Source organism: Delphinapterus leucas, chromosome 3 (genome assembly GCF_059928025.1).
Source record: "Delphinapterus leucas isolate spDelLeu-1000000601 "Yukka" chromosome 3, BTC_Dleu_Yukka2, whole genome shotgun sequence".
Lineage (NCBI taxonomy): Eukaryota > Metazoa > Chordata > Mammalia > Artiodactyla > Monodontidae > Delphinapterus > Delphinapterus leucas.
This window is the reverse complement of record NC_143131.1, coordinates 117,556,904-117,572,259: the sequence shown is the minus strand read 5'-3', so window position 1 is coordinate 117,572,259 and position 15,356 is coordinate 117,556,904. Positions and strand designations below refer to the sequence as shown.

Below are 15,356 nucleotides of genomic sequence, written 5' to 3'. Positions count from 1 at the left end.
GGGCAGGGTTTTTTTTTTTCCAGGTGAGGACAGGGAACCCTCTATTATCCAATAATAATAACTACAACAACTATCCTTTATTGAACATTTGCTGTGTGTCAGGCACAGTTCTAGGTGCTGGGGACATCAATAAAACAAAGTTTCCAGTCCCATGTAGCTCACATTCTGGTGTAGAGACCAAGTTAAGTAAACAAACTTGTTCTGTGTCAGGTGGTAAGTGCTATAAAGAAAATTAAGGCCAGAAAGGGGGTCGAATGTGACCATAAGCAGACTATTTTAGATAGGGGCATATATTAGTTATCTATTGTTGCATAATGAATTGCTCTAAAACTTAGAGCTTTAAAACAACAACAAACATTTATTATCTTTCACGGTTTCTGAGGGTCAGGAGTGGCTTAGCTGGGCGTTTCTGGCTCAGGGTCTCTTTCGAAGGCGCAATCAAGGTGTCAGTCAAGACCCCAGTGTCTGAAGCCTTGACTAGGGCTGAAGGATCTTCCAAGATGGTTGGCTCACAGGGCTTTGACTGGAGGCCTCAGTTGCTCACCACGTGGTCCTCACTATTTGAGTATCCCCATGGCATGGCAGTGTGTGATCCAAGAAAGAGAGCAATGAAGAAGCCACTTTTTATTCTGCAATAATTTTAGATTTACAGAAAAGTTGCAAGGATAGTACAGAGAGTTCCCGTATACACTTACCCAGCTTCCTCTAACATTAATATCTTACATAAACATGGTGCATTTGTCAAAACTAAGAAATTAACATTGGTACACTACTATTAACTACACTATAGACTTTATTGAGATTCCACCAGTTTTTCCATCAATGTCCTTTTTCTGTTCTAGGATCCAATCCAGGATGACATGTTGCATTTAGTCATCATGTTCCCTTAGTCTCCTTTGATCAGTGACAGTTTCTGAGTCTTTCTTTGTTTTTCATGACCTTGAGAATTTTGAAAAGTCCTGATGAAGTGTTTTGTGGAATGTCCCTCAATTTGGGCTTGTCTGATGTTTTCTCCTGATCAGACTAGGGTAATCATAATGCCTTTTGTGACTTTGTCTTAGCAGTCACACATTGTTATGCCATATTCTATTCTTTAGAAAGCAGTCACTAAGTTGGACCAACATTCAAGGCGAGCAGAATTGAGTTCTACTTCTCTCTCTTTTTTTTTTTTTCTTCGGTATGCGTGCCTCTCACTGCTGTGGCCTCTCCCGTTGCGGAGCACAGGCTCCAGACGCACAGGCTTAGCGGCCATGGCTTACGGTCCCAGCCGCTCCTCGGCATGTGGGATCTTCCTGGACCGGGGCACGAACCCGTGTCCCCTGCATCGGCAGGTGGACTCTCAACCACTGCGCCACCAGGGAAGCCCGAGTTCTACTTCTTGAAGGGAATAGTATCGGATAATTTGTAGGCATATTTTAAAATTACTACAGGGGAGTCAGGGAAGGTTTCCATTATAAAGTGACACTTGAGTAAAGACTTGAAATAAACAAGGGAGAAAGCCATGGACATATTCAGGATAAAGCTTTGTAGGCACAGGGGATAGCCAGTGCAAAGGGCCTGAGGCAGGAGTGTGTGCAGCAATGTTTGAGGACTGTCAGGAAGCCAGTGTGGCTTACCAGAGAGAGGAAGGGGGAGAATGGTAGGGCATGAGGTCATAAAATTTGTGACCTGGGGTTAGGGAGGTAATACAGGGCCCTGTAGAACTACAGAACTACAGAATCCTGTAGTAAGGATTTTGGACTTCATGCTGAGTGAAATGGGGAGCCATTGAAGGGTTTTGAGCAGAGGAGTGACATGATTTTAAAAGGATCTATGGCTGCTGTGTGAATAGACTATGGGTGTCAAATGAGGAAGAACTCAGTGTTCTTCTAGAAGGAGGCTCTTCCATAGTCCAGGTGAGAGATAATGCTTATTGTCTCAGTTAATCCCTAACTCAAGGGCTATTATGAGGATTAAAAAAGATAACATATTTAGGGTGCTTGGCACACAGTAGGTGCTAAGTATAACAAAGTCTTGAGGAATAGCAGTGTCTAGAGGGAGTAAATGAGTATCTTTGGGTCTGGACAACGTGCTGCTTTTATGGCTCTAGGGATACAAAGAAAAAAAAACTGAGTTTTTGAGGAGCTCAGAATCCTGTGGGTTGGACATTTCTGCAGAGATAATCCCAATTCGACCGGCCAAAATGACTTGACACGGGGGCGGCTCTGGTGGTCCTGTGAGGAATGCCTGATTTGGGGAAAGTACAAAAGGATTCATCTGACACACAACTTCTGCCCTTGCCGTCTGTAGTCTACTCACTTAGAAGCCAGGCTTCAAACTCAGGGCTGTCTGAATCATCAGGCTCACTTCCCAACCACTCTGATATACTGAAATGGAGTAGGAACCTATGGTCCTTCCCCTGCCATGTCTTCTGCCTGCCTTTTTTTTTTTTTTTTGCGGTACGCGGGCCTCCCACTGTCGTGGCCTCTCCCGCCGTGGAGCCTGTGCTCCGGACGCGCAGGCCCAGCGGCCACGGCTCACGGGCCCAGCCGCTCCGCGGCATGTGGGACCCTCCCGGACCGGGGCACGAACCCGCATCCCCTGCATCGGCAGGCGGACCCTCAACCACTGGGCCACCAGGGAAGCCTGTGCCTGCCTTTTGTCTGTAGAAAAACTTTAGCCAAAGAATACGTTTAATCAGAGAAGTGAGAAAATGCTGAAGCAAAGGAAAACAGTCAACTAAGACCAAATAATCATAGTTTAGTCATTAAACAAAGTCAAGGACCTTTAGTTCCTCCTCAAGGGCTATAGATAATATTCTGAGCCATATCCTGGGAGCTGTCTTGCAGATACTGAAACCCCCACCAGGTGGAAGAAGTTAACTCCATCATGACCAGACTGTACCATGACATAAGTTGCCAAAATTCCGAGAACTTTCCCTCAAAGAAATGGGGACAAATGGACTCTGGAACTGAAGATTAACTGTACCTAAAACAATCAAGATGACGCTGGTCAGACCACTGCATGACCAATTTCAAGATGACCGTCAGAGCTGACTGTGCTGTTTCAGCACGTAGCCCCCTCCCTCTGCCTATAAAAGCTCTTGCCCCCTGATTGTCAGTGGTGGGGGGTGTTGGCCTTTGGACAACAGGAGTCTGCCCCCTCCCACCCCTCCCCCTCCCCCCTCCCCCCACCCCTCCCCCCCTCCCCCAGTTGGCAGCCTCTGAAATAAAGCAAACTTTCCTTTCCACCAACCTTGCCTCTTTATTGGCTTTAGAGCTGTGAGCAGCCAGATCCCACTTTTGGTAACAATACGACCAACCATGTGGTGACATGGTTCTCTACACTTAACCCACGGCCTTGCTGGTTACAGCCTCGGCAGAAGCTGCTATGCAATGGATTGGGGAGTTTTCAAAACCCAAAGAGAGAGGGAAAGCCAGGCTTATTATCCTCTGATTGGTATTTACTGCAAGTAACAAGTAAATAACACACATAGTGGGAGAGGAAGTAGCTATCTGTTGGTTATGGGACTCCTGTGGTTAAGGCTTTGGTGAGGCTTCTCTGGATGAGGATGTGGGAGGGTCAGTGCTGTGGTCCTGAGACCCCTCTCCCACAGACCCACCAGCACTGGTTCAAAAAACTGCAAAAAAACTGCCCTTTTTCTTTTTTTAAAAGTGTCTGCCCATTTTACAGATGGAGAAAAGTGCCCTCTGCAGGGCACTGAAATCACCAACTGCAATTCTTTGGATGAGCTTTCTCTCAATGAGAAACAAGGAAGCAGGGAAGCAAAAAGAACAAGAATGAGAGTGAGACAAAGAAATTGAGGAGGATACAATTAGAGGAAGCATAATTAATCATGGGACCAGAAGAGGCAGAACATGTGAGGGAAGTTACAAAAAAGAAGACAGCTGAAGAATAGGGAGAAGAACAGGTGCTTCTTCCTCACTAAAGAATGGTCACCTGATTACAGCCCCCTCCATGTCTGCAGTGATAGAGCACCTCCAGCACCTGCCCTCAGATCTCCCTCGTCATCACCCTGCGTGGAGGGCAGGGTGGCATTCACTCCCCAGGAGCTCCTCATCCCTTTGTTCCTTCATTCCTTCAACATACAGTTAATGAGAACCTCCTTTGGGTCAGAAACTGCTCAAGATGTTTGGGATATAGATGTGAATAAGGCAATAAGCACACAAGTGAGTTAACAAGTTCATTGTAGATAGTGGTAAATTCTGTGAAGAAAATGAAATAGCAGGATGGGGTGTGTTGGGGAGGCTGCCCCAACTAGGGTGTTGTCATCTGTGCAATGGGGTTAATAACAGGACCGTTCTCACTGGGTTGGTGTGAGGATTATGGGAGTTAATACATAAAGCGCTTAGCACGTGCCTGGCACAGAGTGAGCGCTCATCTCTTGTATCCTAATGTGGGCAGGGCCTGTTTCTCGGACAAAGTTTTGTTACCTTCGTTGGATTGTCTTTCTCTGAAGGAAAGGACTATTATCTATCTTGTTTTCTGCTCTATAGAAAATGCCTGGTGTACAGTCAGTCAATACTTGTTGGATGGAAAAATAAATTCCCATTTTACCAATAGAGAAACCGAAGCTGAGAGTTTAGGGGAGTAAAATCATCCAGCTAAATTAGTGGCAGAGCAGGGACCGAAATCCAGTCCTCTGGATCAGAAAGACTTCAGGCCCAGGGATTCTTAGAGGTCAGTCCTGATGCCCCTAGAAGCCCACCTGTTCTCTGGATATAGGGGGATGGAAAGTGGTGGGATGTGATGGGAAGAGGTTCAGAGAGGTTTCTGATAACACATTAAGTAGACTTAAAAGGAGTCCTGTGCCCTGTGGCTCTCCTTTCCCAGCCTCTCTGACCAGCTACAAAGGTGAGAGCCAGCCAAAAAACCTCTGAATCTTTTTCACCCCCACTACTGTGGGCTGCTCCCCAGCAGCTAGCCACGTGGCTCAGAATCATTCCATCCCTTTCACCACTAAACCCTTGACTGCTGAGATGGCTTTCCTTCTTTCCTTCCTTGCTTCCTCGCTTCCTCTTTCCAGCTTGCCCAAAGCTCTCCCTTTCTCTCCATCTCTAACCCTCTCATTCACTCCTCTCTTTCCAGATGTCTGATCTTCCTCCATCCCTTTTCCATTTTTCCCTCCTTTCCTCCCTCCCTTCATAAAGCAATAGCCTTGCTCTTTCCTCCCTAAACTGAAGGGTAGGAGTGTAGTAAAACAAATGGATAATTAACAGGGTACATTTCCACTGTATTCATCCCCATGCAGAGAAGATTTATCAGGGTCTCTCACCCTGCACTGTTATGTAAACGTGGTAATCCAATGGAAATATGATATCTGAGGAGTCTGAGGATAAAGTCACCATTAAAGCTATCAGTTACCCACTGGGGCTTGGGTTTGGTTAACTCACTCACTGCCTTGCCTGCCTCCTTCCTTTCCTCCTCTGGGGGGAAAACTTGACAGGTGGCGACAGCTTATAAAAAATGCTTTCTGCCTCCTTGGCTCCCTGGAGGTCATCGGGAGAATCAGATGTTTGTAAAGTGCCTGAGGAATTATAAAGTGCTACATAATTCAAGGGTATTATTATTATTTTTTTTTTTATTTTATTATTTATTTTTTGCAGTACACGGGCCTCTCACTGTTGTGGCCTCTCCCGTTGCGGAGCACAGGCTCCGGACGCGCAGGCTCAGCGGCCGTGGCTCACGGGCCTAGCCGCTCTGCGGCATGTGGGATCTTCCTGGACCGGGGCACGAACCCGTGTCCCCTGCATCGGCAGGCGGACTCTCAACCACTGCGCCACCAGGGAAGCCCCGTATTATTATTTCTCTTATCACGTGGGCCATCTCTGCGCCTCTTCGATGTGACAGGTGTCTGCTCTGTCTGCAAGCCTGGGCTAACCCCATGCTTGGGTGTCTGTCACCTCCTTCTTTTGGCCTGCACCTATAAGCAATGCTCCTTCTTTTCTCTCTTTCTAAGTAGCCCTTGGGCACTCAAGAAGCACGTTGATGTTTGTTTGTCCGAGAAGTTTAATAGGAAGATAAACTCCTGAGGGGGATGAGAATCCTAGGAGTAGCCCTCCACATTCCCACCTCTCAGGAGTGGAGAGTGGGACAGGTCCACAGAGGCAATGAGAATAGGAAGGCAGGCTAGGGTCAAAGCCCTTAGCCCCAGTCAGACTTCAGGGCAGCTGTACCGAGGGCCTCAGGATTGCATGTGCTGCCCTACATTACTCAGAGGCTGTGCTCAAGGAGGACTACACTGCCCTCTGTTCCCAAACAGGCAGAAAAGCCTGGTGGTAAAGAGTCCTGGATTTCAGTCCCGGTCTTCTACTTTCCAAATTAATTCCCCTCACTCTTCTCACTTGCAAAATGGCAGTGATAATAGTACCTGCTTTACAGGGTTGTTGTGAGGAATAAATGAGAAAACTTATGAAGTTCTTAGTAGGTAGTAAAATAATTTTGTTGTTGTTTTAAGTGTTGCTCAGAATGCTTTCTACATCATGGGCAATACCCTTCAAAGGCCTGGCTGTGGGGATATAGCTCTTACTTGGCCACCTTCCCCAAGAAAGGGCCCCTAAATCTGGGCTGTGCCTGCTCCCCTAGAGATCAAGCTGTTTCACCCCAGCAACCCCTGGGGGCCGGAGCTGGGGGACCGGAGGAGGCAATGGAAAGGCAACAAGAGTTTTGAGCGGGGTGGATGTCTCTTACATAGAAATGTCAAGAGTCAGAGCTGGAAGTAGAGGAGGTGGCGGGGGTGGGGGGAGGAGGGAAGAAGACAGGATGTCTCTAAGCTGCCAGAATCCGGATGGGGCTGCAACTCTAGGGCCCTGACACTTCCTGCCACCCCCAGTCTTGAGGATGAGTCACTAGAGGGAGGAGTGATGGAGGCATCACGCTCTGCCCACAGAGCAGCGGGCTGTTCCCCAAAAGAGGACTGGTGGGAGGGAGAAGGAGATTCAGAGGCTTAGTGGCCGAGAGGAGCTGGGAAGAAGGGGAGAGAGGAGGAGCTCTCAAGGCTCAGCTTACCTCTTGCAAGTCCAGGGAGGCAGGCGCCACCTTCCATCTCATGTGCCAGCTTCACGGCCCATCCTGGCCACAAATAGTCAATCCACAATTGCCCTTTTGACTTCTGTCTCTGCCTGTGTTAGTTTGGCTCTATCCAGTTTCCCCTCTCTACAGGGGGTTGGGTGGGGTGTGGGAGGGTGTACTTCACATCCTTTTGGGCATCCACAATGGGGGAGGGGACAAGGGACCACTCATCACTTTTCCACCTGGCCAAATCTTAAAGTCTCCTTCACTTATTTATTTATTTATTTTATTAAAACATTAAAAATTTTTTATTATATATTGAAGTATAGTTGATTAACAATGATGTGTTAGTTACAGGTGTACAGCAAACTGATTCAGTTATACCCATACAAGTATCCATTCCTTTTCAAATTCTTTTCCCATTTAGGTTATTACAGAATATTGATCTGAGTTCCCTGTGCTGTCCTTGTTGGTTATCTATTTTAAATATAGTAGTGTGTACATGTCAATCCCAAACTCCCAATCTATCTCTACCCCTGCCCTTCCCCCTGGTAACCATAAATCTGTTCTCTAAGTCTGTGAGTGTTTCTGTTTTGTAAATAAGTTCATTTGTATCATTTTTTAAAATAGAGTTTTTATTGGAGTATAATTGCTTCACAATACTTTGTTAGTTTCTGTTGTACAACAAAGTGAATCAGCCATATGCATACATATATCCCCATATCCCCTCCCTCTTGAGACTCCCTCCCACCTTCCCTATCCCACCTCTCTAGGTCACTGCAAAGCACCGGGCTGATCTCCCTGTGCTATGCTGCTGCTTCCTACTAGTTAACTGTTTTACATTCGGTAGTGTATATATGTTGATGCTACTCTCACTTTGCCCCAGCTGCCCCATCTCCTCCCTCTCCCCTCCATGTCCTCAAGTCCATTCTCTATGTCCATGTCTTTATTCCTGCCCTGCCACTAGGTTCATCAGTTCCTTTTTTTTTTTAGATTCCATATATATGTGTTAGCATATGGTATTTGTTTTTCTCTTTCTGACTTACTTGACTCTGTATGACAAACTCTATGTGCATCCACCTCACTACAAATAACTCAGTTTCATTTCTTTTTATGGCTGAGTAATATTCCATTGTATATATGTGCCACATCTTCTTTATCCATTCATCTGTCGATGGACATTTAGGTTGGTTCCATGTCCTGGCCCTTGTAAATAGTGCTGCAATGAGGGCTTCCCTGGTGGCGCAGTGGTTGAGAGTCTGCCTGCCGATGCAGGGGACGCGCGTTTGTGCCCCGGTCCGGGAGGATCCCACATGCCGCGGAGTGGCTGGGCCTGTGAGCCATGGCCGCTGAGGCTGCGTGTCCGGAGCCTGTGCTCCGCGACGGGAGAGGCCACAGTGGTGAGAGGCCTGCGTACTGCAAAAAAAAAAAAAAAAAAAAAAAAAAAGTGCTGCAATGAACATTGTTCTACATGTCTTTTTTTCAATTATGGTTTTCTTAGGGTATATGCCCAGTAGTGGGATTGCTGGGTCATATGGTAGTTCTATTTTTAGTTTTTTAAGGAAGCTCCATACTGTTCTCCATAGTGGTTGTATCAATTTACATTCCCAGCAACAGTGCAACAGGGTTCCCTTTTCACCACACCCTTTCCATCATTTACTGTTTCTAGATTTTTTAATAATGGCCACTCTGACCGGTGTGAGGTAATACCTCATGGTAGTTTTGATTTGCATTTCTCTAATAATTAGTGATGTTGAGCATCTTTTCATGTGCCTCTTGGCCATCTGTAATTGAATTGTTTTTTTGATATTGAGCTGTTTGTATATTTTGGAGATTAATCCTCTGTCCATTGTTTCATTTGCAAATATTTTCTCCCATTCTGAGGGTTGTCTTTTCATCTTGTTTATGGTTTCCTTTGCTGTGCAAAAGCTTTTAAGTTTCATTAGGCCCCATTTGTTTATTTTTGTTGGACAGCTACATGTAAAAGAATGAAATTAGAACACTACCTAACACCATACACAAAAATAAACTCCAAATGGATTAAAGACCTAAATTAAGACCAGACATTATAAAACTCTTAGAGGAAAACATAAGAAAAACACTTTTTGACATAAACCACAGCAAGATCTTTTTTGACCCACCTCCTAGAGTAATGGAAATAAAAATTTGTATCATGTTTTTAATGTGGACCATTTTAAAGTCTTTATTGAATTTGTTACAATATTGCTTCTGTTTTATGTTTTGGTTTTTTGGCCAGGAGGCATGTGGGATCTTAGCTCCCCAACCAGAGACTGAACTCACACCCGCTGCATTGGAAGACAAAGTTCTAACTGCTGAACTGCCAGGGAAGTCCCTATGATTTTTTAAAAATTCTGCATATAAGAGATATCATACAATATTTGTCTTTCTTTGTCTGGCTTATTTTACTTACTACGATAATCTCCAGGTCCACCCATGTTACTGCAAATGGCATTATTTCATTCTTCTTAATGGCTGAGTAATATTCCATTGTATATATGTACCACACCTTTATCCATTCATCTGTCAATGGACATTTAGGTTGCTTCCATGTCTTGGCTATTGTGAACAGCACTGCAATGAACATTCAGGTGCATGCATCCTTTCAAACCATGGTTTTCTCTGGATATATGCCCAGGAGTGGGATTGCTGGCTCATATGGTAGCTCTATTCTTTTTTTTATTTAAATAGATTTAACTAATTAATTAATTAATTAATTTTTTGGCTGTGTTGGGTCTTCGTTGCTTTGTGCAGGCTTTTCTCTAGTTGTGGCGAGTGGGGGCTACTCTTCGTTGCCGGGCGAAAGCTTCTCATTGTGGTGGCTTCTCTTGTTGTGGAGCACAGGCTCTAGATGCACAGGCTTCAGTAGTTGTGGCTTGTGGTCTCTAGAGTGCAGGCTCAGTAGTTGTGGCGCACGGGCTTAGTTGCTCTGCAGCATGTGGGATCTTCCTAGACCAGGGCTCGAACCCGTGTCCCCTGCATTGGCAGGCGGATTCTTAACCACTGTGACACCAGGGAAGCCCCGGTAGTTCTATTCTTAGTTTTTTAAGGAACCTCCATACTGTTCTCCATAGTGGCTGTGTCAATTTACATTCCCACCAACAGTATAGCAGGGTTCCCTTTTCTCCACACCCTCTCCAGTATTTATTGTTTGTAGGAAGTCTCCTCCACTTTAAAGCCTTTTCCGTGTCCCTGAGCACCCTGTCTATAACTCTATTGCAGCACTTGTTTCATTTTGTTGGGATTTTTTTTTTTTCAGGAATGCCCGATCTCTTAGCCTCCCAGCTCCTTGGTCAGGGACTTCTTTATGTCCCTAGAGCCCATCCAGAGGTTAGGCAAAAATATATGGATGTGGCCTTGGCCCATAAATACTATTTTTTTCTTCTCTCCTTCTCTAGTTACTACTATTCTCTGACTCTTCTTTATAGTTTCCATTAACTGAGCACCTCCTATGTGCCCGGTATCTTTACACATTAATTTATTTAATCTTCATAATGACCTAATGCTCATTTTACAGATGAGATAACTGAGCTCAGTGAGGTTAAGTAACCCGTCCGAGGTCACAAAGTCAGCAGGTGCCAGAACTGAGATTGGCCAGCAAAGCCCTCAGAATTTGGTTTGTTTATTTTAAGAATCTTTTTATTATTATTTTTAAATGCGATGATCAGACCTCTTAGTTGTAACTATTTCACATAGAATTTTTAGTTTTACCTTTTGACTTACCTGCTGCTTTTCTTCATATATGTATGTATATATATATAATCTTTATTGAGGTATAATTTATGTACTAAGCAATTCATTTAAAGTGCACAATTCAGTAGTTTTAGTATATTTACAGAGTTGTGCAACCATCGCCACAGTCAACCCTAGAACATTTTCAATACCCATTTGGAGTCATTTCCCATTTCCCCCCAACACTCCCAGCCCTAATCAACCACTAGCGTACTTTGTGTCTCCATAGATTTGCCTAGTCTGGGCATTTGATGTGAATGGAATCATACATTATGTGGTCTTTTGTGACTGGCTTCTTTTACTTAGCAGAATGTTCTCAAGGTTCATCCATGGTTTAGCATTTATCGGTACTTCATTTCTTTTCATTGCTGAATAATATTCCATTAATATTAATGGAATGGAATAATAATATTCCATTGTATGGATATTGTATGGCTATACCATAAAATACCACATTGTATTTATCCATTTATCAGTTGATAAAAATTTGGATTGCTTCCACTTTGAGGCTATTATGAATAACATTACTATGAACCGTCGTGTACAAATTTTTGTATGAACACGTGTTTTCAGCTCCCTTGGGTATATGTATATCTAGGAGTGGAATTGCTGGGCCATATGGTAACTCTGTGTTCAACCTTTTGAGAAATGCCAGACTGTTTTCCAAAGCAGCTGCACCACTTTATTTTTTTTTAAATTTTTGGCCGTGTTGGGTCTTTGTTGCTGCGCGCGGGCTTTCTCTAGTTGCGGCAAGCAGGAGCTACTCTTTGTTGAGGTGCGCGGGCTTCTTATTGCAGTGGCTTCTCTTGTTGCGGAACACGGGCTCTAGGCGCACGGGCTTCCATAGTTGCCGCACACGGGCTCAGCAGTTGTGGCTCGTGGGCTCTAGAGCGCAGGCTCAGTAGTTGTGGCACATGGGCATAGTTGCTCCGAGGCATGTGGGATCTTCCCCGACCGGGGATTCAACCCGTGACCCCTGCATTGTCAGGCAGATTCTTAACCACTGTGCCACCAGGGAAGTCCCTGCACCACTTTACAATCTCAACAGCAGTGTGTGAGGGTTCCAATTTCTCCACATCCTCCTTTTTTTTTTTTTTAATTTACCATTTTAATCATTTAAGTGTACAGTTCAGTGGCATTAAGTACACTCACATTGTTGTGCAAGTATCACCACCATCCACCTCCAGAACATTTTCATCTTCCCAAACTGAAACTCTGTTCTCATTAAACAACAATTTCCCATTCCCCATCCTCCAAAAAGTTCAGTACTTGTTATTATCTATCTTTTTTTATTATAGCCATCCTGGTGGTTTTACTTTTCATTTCTCTGGTGACTAATGATGTTGAACATCTTTTTATGTGCTTATTGACGATTTGCATATCTTCTTCAGTGAAATATCTATTCAGATCCTTTGCCCATTTTTAAATTGGGTTATTTGTCTTTTTATTATTGAGTTGTAAGTGTACTTTATATATTCTAGATTCAAGTCCCTTATCAGATTTATGATTTGCACACATTCTCGCCCATTCTGTGGTATCCTTCGAAGCACAAAAAAGTTTTAATTTTGATGAAGTCCACTTAGCTTTTTTTTTTTTTCCATTGCTCGTGCTTTTACTGTCATACCTAAGAAGGCTTTCCCTAACCCAAAGTCATGAAGATTTACTCTTATGTTTTCTTTAGGGAGTTTTATAGTTTTAGCTCTTACTTTTAAGTCTATTATCCATTTTGAGTTGGCTTTTATATATAGTATGAGGAAAGGGTCTAAGTTCATTTTTTCACACATGGATATCCAGCATCATTTGTTAAAAGGCTATTCTTTCATTATTGAATTGTCTTGACATCTTTTTTGAAAATCAACTGACTATAAATCTGAGGGTTTATTCTGGAGTCTTAAGTCCATTCCATTGATCTATATGTCTCTTCTTATGCTAGTACCACACTGTCTTGATTATTATACTCCAACTTTATTCTTTTTTTTTGACACTGTTGTGCTCCTCTGGGTCCCTTGCATTTCCATATGATTTTTAGGATCAGCTTGTCAGTTTCTGCAGAGAAGCCAGCTGGGATTTTGATAAGGTTTGTGTTGTAGATCAATTTGTGGAGAAAACCGTCATTCTTAATCAGGACATCATGCCATCTATCAATTCCAGTGCAAAAGGAGACAAAAGGAGCATACCAGAGGAGGGAGAGAAAGTGGTCATGCATATGGAGCAAGTAGAAATGAATCCAGATGTGGTGAGGTCCTAGGCCAAACAAGAGGCAGAATTTGGGAACACTGAATTCTTCCTTATCAGATACATCTTCCATTAATCTGATTTCAGTCCATAGACTGAAGACGCTATGGCTTCTTCCTTCCCAAGATCATTCCTTCCTTTTCCCTAGGTTCTCTTCCAAATACCCAGAGGTTATGAGAATGCCTTATATGCCTTAATTGGTGGGATTTAATCAAAACTCCCTGCTGAAAAGACCCAGGTCTCAATAATGGAAAGAAATTAATCTCATCCCCAACCCCCTTTCTGCAGTAGGAAGTGTTACACCTCCTTCTTGGCAAGTTTTGGAGAAGTTTGCCTACCCTGGGGTCTTTGTTGTAAGGAGACCCACATTTGGAGGGTGTGCATGGCTCTCCAAGGGTGGTCTGGGGTGTGCAGGAGTAGGGAATATGGCTGCAACTCTCTTATAGTCTCCTGATCTGGTGAACTCAGTTGGGCCCAAAGCATCTTGCTATAATCTGTACCTTCTGTACTTCAACCAGACCACCTTTCTTGCTAAGAGCTGGTGAGGGAATGAAGATGTGAGAGATGGGGGTATAGGCTGGAGGAGAAGTGAGCTTAATTCCCTCCTAGTGGATGGGAAAAGATGATTGAAATTGCTCATTTAGCAAACGATTTAGCCTGCTGTAGAAAATCCTATTAAATGACAATTCTTATCTTAGTCCCTGGCTCCTGGGAAGAGCAGCTTTGGGCTTTGTGAAGACCATGGTACACAGTCTCTTCTGAATCCAGTCAAACAATCATCACCAAAGAGACGCTAAAAGCCAGAGGCAGGGAAACTTCACCAGGTTTCCATGCCTCTTCCCACCTCTTCACCCTAGTCCCTTACATCATCAGTCAATTATCTGGTTAGCTGAGCCTTTTCTTTGCCCATTGTAATATAAATAGCAAGCATTTTATGGGCCCCCATTAAGCAATGTGATCAGCATCAATTACCTAATGAGACTCTGGAAGGTCGTGGTTTAAAATCCTGTCTTCAGTTGTGATTCGGCTTTGTCTGGAGCCAACGTGATAATTGCAGTGACATCCAAACTAATGGCACTCCAGATGTGGGGCCTTTGCTCCCAGCTTGGGTTTGGCCCCGGGGAAAATTCACCCTCTGCCAAGGGGCTGATAACTGTACTTTGTTCTGAAAAGGAGACTTTTGTATGTTTTACCAGGGCTCAGGGAGTGATGACTAGATCTTCCTTGCTCTGCCCTATAGCCTTAGGGTCTCTGGGCATGTAAAAGGGTGAGACTACAGGAAAGCACAGGGACATAGGAGACGATCAGCTCCTGAGGGCAGGGAGTTTAAGTCTGTTTTGTTCTTTGCTGTTTCCATAGAGCCTATAGACTACCCGGCACATAGTAATGGCTCCATAAATACTTTATGAATGAAGGACTAGAATCCCAGATGGTCCCTTCAGCCAGCAAGTCCTTCAGTTTGCAAGTTTAGGTATAGCTCCCTGGAAGACAAGGAGAGATTTTTGTATTTAGTGGTGATCTTTCTAGCCTGAAGACTTAGTAATTGCCCCATGTGGGCTGGTAGTCTGAGATGCAAGCATTCGATGTTGACAGTCTGGTGGGTTTCATCTTCCTCTCTAAACATCCCTACCCCCATCCCCAGACATGCTGGTTAAGGATGTTTTTTTCCAGAGCCACACAGGTGGTTCCTTTTCTTCCTCACCTTTCCTAGCTCCTCCCTTGGATAAGAAGCAACCGCCGCAACTAGAGAAAAGCCCACGTGCAGCAATGAAGATGCAGTGCAGCCAAAAATAAATAAATTTATTTTTAAAAATTACAAAAAATAAAATTTTAATCTTATAATAGTTTTAGATTTACAGAAAAGTTGCAAAGACAGTACAGAGTTTCCATATACTGCACACCCAGTTTCCCTCCCTGTTAACAAAGTCTTACTTTAGTATGGTACATTTGTCACAACTATTGAGCCATTATTGATATATTATTATTAACGAAAGTCCATATTTTATTCAGATTTTCTTAATTTTTGCGTAATGTCCTTTTTCTTTTCCAGGATACTGCAGTCTATTTAGTCATCATGTCTCCTTAGACTCCTCTTGACTATGACAGTTTCTCAGACTTTCCTTGTTTTTGATGAATTTGACACTCTCGAAGTATTTGTCAGGTGTTTTGTAGAATGCCCCTCAGTAGGGATTTGCCTGAGATTTCTCGTGATTAGATTAGGGTTATGGATTTTGGGGAGGAAACTGCAAAAGTAAAGTACAATTCTCATTACATCATATCAATCAGAAAGGCTTATTACTGTTGATGTTATTATTGATCATCTGGCTGAGTTTAAGTTTGCTAGGTTCCTTCACTGTAAA

General features: G+C 43.8%; 1 protein-coding gene across 4 annotated transcripts in view; it reads left to right on the top strand.

The window, feature by feature from the left end:
- SIL1 (SIL1 nucleotide exchange factor) overlaps positions 1-15,356 on the top strand; it is a 313,491-nt gene that overhangs the window by 13,595 nt on the left and 284,540 nt on the right. The window lies entirely within an intron of this gene.